Raw genomic sequence first — 4,729 nt, 5'->3', positions numbered from 1 at the left:
TCGGGTGTCCATTCTCGGACCATAGGGCGGTGGTGATTGACGTTGGGGAATTTTTCTGAGTGGTCTGATGTGTGCGTGCGGCGGGCAAGGGAGGCGTGTACGCGTAGTCTAAGTGCGTGGCCGCGCTAGTGGTTGGTGGTGCTGTAATGGTGTTTTTTGTTTGTCTGATGATGTAAGTGTGGTGAGGGTGTCAGTGTCGTCTAGTGGTTAGGACGCGAGCTTCACACGCCGAGATCGAGGGTTCGATCCCGTCCTCTGATATCTTCTTGGCTCTTTTGCCTCTCGTACCACACTTTTGTTGCCGCTAGCTTTGCGAGGCTGACGTTGGCGCACCATACCCTCTGTCGCGTCAGCTGGACTCTGCATGCGTCGTTTTAATCCGTCGACCATTGGGATGCCGAACAGGCACCCGCGGTCTGGCTCACCTTCGCGCGGTATGGGATGTCATCTAGCAGAGTCCGATATGGCCTGTGCGACGTGCAAGAAGGGTCTGCGACGTCCATATAAGCTCTGTGCAGCATGTGTAGCCGACGGAGTAAGCGACAAGCGAGACGCTGGGCCCTTCAGTCGGGTGTCCATTCTCGGACCATAGGGCGGTGGTGATTGACGTAGTATGAATTTTTCTGAGTGGTCTGATGTGTGCGTGCGGCGGGCAAGGGAGGCGTGTACGCGTAGTCTAAGTGCGTGGTCGCGCTAGTGGTTGGTGGTGCTGTAATGGTGTTTTTTGTTTGTCTGATGATGTAAGTGTGGTGAGGGTGTCAGTGTCGTCTAGTGGTTAGGACGCGAGCTTCACACGCCGAGATCGAGGGTTCGATCCCGTCCTCTGATATCGTCTTGGCTCTTTTGCCTCTCGTACCACACTTTTGTTGCCGCTAGCTTTGCGAGGCTGACGTTGGCGCACCATACTCTCTGTCGCGTCAGCTGGACTTTGCATGCGTCGTTTTAATCCGTCGCCCATTGGAATGCCGAACAGGCCACCGCGGTCTGGCTCACCTTCGCGCGGTATGGATGTCATCTAGCAGAGTCCGATATGGCCTGTGCGACGTGCAAGAGGGTCTGCGACGTCCATATAAGCTCTGTGCAGCATGTGTAGCCGACGGAGTAAGCGACAAGCGAGACGCTGGGCCGTTCAGTCGGGTGTCCATTCTCGGACCATAGGGCGGTGGTGATTGACGTAGTATGAATTTTTCTGAGTGGTCTGATGTGTGCGTGCGGCGGGCAAGGGAGGCGTGTACGCGTAGTCTAAGTGCGTGGCCGCGCTAGTGGTTGGTGGTGCTGTAATGGTGTTTTTTGTTTGTCTGATGATGTAAGTGTGGTGAGGGTGTCAGTGTCGTCTAGTGGTTAGGACGCGAGCTTCACACGCCGAGATCGAGGGTTCGATCCCCTCCTCTGATATCTTCTTGGCTCTTTTGCCTCTCGTACCGCACTTTTGTTGCCGCTAGCTTTGCGAGGCTGACGTTGGCGCACCATACTCTCTGTCGCGTCAGCTGGACTTTGCATGCGTCGTTTTAATCCGTCGACCATTGGGATGCCGAACAGGCCACCGCGGTCTGGCTCACCTTCGCGCGGTATGGATGTCATCTAGCAGAGTCCGATATGGCCTGTGCGACGTGCAAGAGGGTCTGCGACGTCGATATAAGCTCTGTGCAGCATGTGTAGCCGACGGAGTAAGCGACAAGCGAGACGCTGGGCCCTTCAGTCGGGTGTCCATTCTCGGACCATAGGGCGGTGGTGATTGACGTAGTATGAATTTTTCTGAGTGGTCTGATGTGTGCGTGCGGCGGGCAAGGGAGGCGTGTACGCGTAGTCTAAGTGCGTGGCCGCGCTAGTGGTTGGTGGTGCTGTAATGGTGTTTTTTGTTTGTCTGATGATGTAAGTGTGGTGAGGGTGTCAGTGTCGTCTAGTTGTTAGGACGCGAGCTTCACACGCCGAGATCGAGGGTTCGATCCCCTCCTCTGATATCTTCTTGGCTCTTTTGCCTCTCGTACCGCACTTTTGTTGCCGCTAGCTTTGCGAGGCTGACGTTGGCGCACCATACTCTCTGTCGCGTCAGCTGGACTTTGCATGCGTCGTTTTAATCCGTCGACCATTGGAATGCCGAACAGGCCACCGCGGTCTGGCTCACCTTCGCGCGGTATGGATGTCATCTAGCAGAGTCCGATATGGCCTGTGCGACGTGCAAGAGGGTCTGCGATGTCCATATAAGCTCTGTGCAGCATGTGTAGCCGACGGAGTAAGCGACAAGCGAGACGCTGGGCCCTTCAGTCGGGTGTCCATTCTCGGACCATAGGGCGGTGGTGATTGACGTAGTATGAATTTTTCTGAGTGGTCTGATGTGTGCGTGCGGCGGGCAAGGGAGGCGTGTACGCGTAGTCTAAGTGCGTGGTCGCGCTAGTGGTTGGTGGTGCTGTAATGGTGTTTTTTGTTTGTCTGATAGTGTATGCGTGTTGAACGTGTCAGTGTCGTCTAGTGGTTAGGACGCGAGCTTCACACGCTCGAGATCGAGGGTTCGATCCCCTCCTCTGATATCTTCTTGGCTCTTTTGCCTCTCGTACCGCACTTTTGTTGCCGCTAGCTTTGCGAGGCTGACGTTGGCGCACCATACTCTCTGTCGCGTCAGCTGGACTCTGCATGCGTCGTTTTAATCCGTCGACCATTGGGATGCCGAACAGGCCACCGCGGTCTGGCTCACCTTCGCGCGGTATGGATGTCATCTAGCAGAGTCCGATATGGCCTGTGCGACGTGCAAGAGGGTCTGCGACGTCCATATAAGCTCTGTGCAGCATGTGTAGCCGACGGAGTAAGCGACAAGCGAGACGCTGGGCCGTTCAGTCGGGTGTCCATTCTCGGACCGTAGGGCGGTGGTGATTGACGTAGTATGAATTTTTCTGAGTGGTCTGATGTGTGCGTGCGGCGGGCAAGGGAGGCGTGTACGCGTAGTCTAAGTGCGTGGCCGCGCTAGTGGTTGGTGGTGCTGTAATGGTGTTTTTTGTTTGTCTGATAGTGTATGCGTGTTGAACGTGCCAGTGTCGTCTAGTGGTTAGGACGCGAGCTTCACACGCTCGAGATCGAGGGTTCGATCCCCTCCTCTGATATCTTCTTGGCTCTTTTGCCTCTCGTACCGCACTTTTGTTGCCGCTAGCTTTGCGAGGCTGACGTTGGCGCACCATACTCTCTGTCGCGTCAGCTGGACTTTGCATGCGTCGTTTTAATCCGTCGCCCATTGGAATGCCGAACAGGCCACCGCGGTCTGGCTCACCTTCGCGCGGTATGGATCTCATCTAGCAGAGTCCAATATGGCCTGTGCGACGTGCAAGAGGGTCTGCGACGTCCATATAAGCTCTGTGCAGCATGTGTAGCCGACGGAGTAAGCGACAAGCGAGACGCTGGGCCGTTCAGTCGGGTGTCCATTCTCGGACCGTGGTGATTGACGTAGTATGAATTTTTCTGAGTGGTCTGATGTGTGCGTGCGGCGGGCAAGGGAGGCGTGTACGCGTAGTCTAAGTGCGTGGCCGCGCTAGTGGTTGGTGGTGCTGTAATGGTGTTTTTTGTTTGTCTGATGATGTAAGTGTGGTGAGGGTGTCAGTGTCGTCTAGTAGTTAGGACGCGAGCTTCACACGCCGAGATCGAGGGTTCGATCCCGTCCTCTGATATCGTCTTGGCTCTTTTGCCTCTCGTACCACACTTTTGTTGCCGCTAGCTTTGCGAAGCTGACGTTGGCGCACCATACTCTCTGTCGCGTCAGCTGGACTTTGCATGCGTCGTTTTAATCCGTCGACCATTGGAATGCCGAACAGGCCACCGCGGTCTGACTCACCTTCGCGCGGTATGGATGTCATCTAGCAGAGTCCGATATGGCCTGTGCGACGTGCAAGAGGGTCTGCGACGTCCATATAAGCTCTGTGCAGCATGTGTAGCCGACGGAGTAAGCGACAAGCGAGACGCTGGGCCGTTCAGTCGGGTGTCCATTCTCGGACCGTAGGGCGGTGGTGATTGACGTAGTATGATTTTTTCTGAGTGGTCTGATGTGTGCGTGCGGCGGGCAAGGGAGGCGTGTACGCGTAGTCTAAGTGCGTGGTCGCGCTAGTGGTTGGTGGTGCTGTAATGGTGTTTTTTGTTTGTCTGATGATGTAAGTGTGGTGAGGGTGTCAGTGTCGTCTAGTGGTTAGGACGCGAGCTTCACACGCCGAGATCGAGGGTTCGATCCCCTCCTCTGATATCTTCTTGGCTCTTTTGCCTCTCGTACCGCACTTTTGTTGCCGCTAGCTTTGCGAGGCTGACGTTGGCGCACCATACTCTCTGTCGCGTCAGCTGGACTTTGCATGCGTCGTTTTAATCCGTCGACCATTGGAATGCCGAACAGGCCACCGCGGTCTGGCTCACCTTCGCGCGGTATGGATGTCATCTAGCAGAGTCCAATATGGCCTGTGCGACGTGCAAGAGGGTCTGCGACGTCCATATAAGCTCTGTGCAGCATGTGTAGCCGACGGAGTAAGCGACAAGCGAGACGCTGGGCCGTTCAGTCGGGTGTCCATTCTCGGACCGTGGTGATTGACGTAGTATGAATTTATCTGAGTGGTCTGATGTGTGCGTGCGGCCGGCAAGGGAGGCGTGTACGCGTAGTCTAAGTGCGTGGCCGCGCTAGTGGTTGGTGGTGCTGTAATGGTGTTTTTTGTTTGTCTGATGATGTAAGTGTGGTGAGGGTGTCAGTGTCGTCTAGTAGTTAGGA

Source organism: Phytophthora infestans, genomic scaffold (genome assembly GCF_000142945.1).
Source record: "Phytophthora infestans T30-4 supercont1.37 genomic scaffold, whole genome shotgun sequence".
Classification (NCBI taxonomy): Eukaryota; Oomycota; class Peronosporomycetes; order Peronosporales; family Peronosporaceae; genus Phytophthora; species Phytophthora infestans.
The sequence above is the reverse complement of the archived record's forward strand: the minus strand, read 5'-3'. Positions refer to the sequence as shown.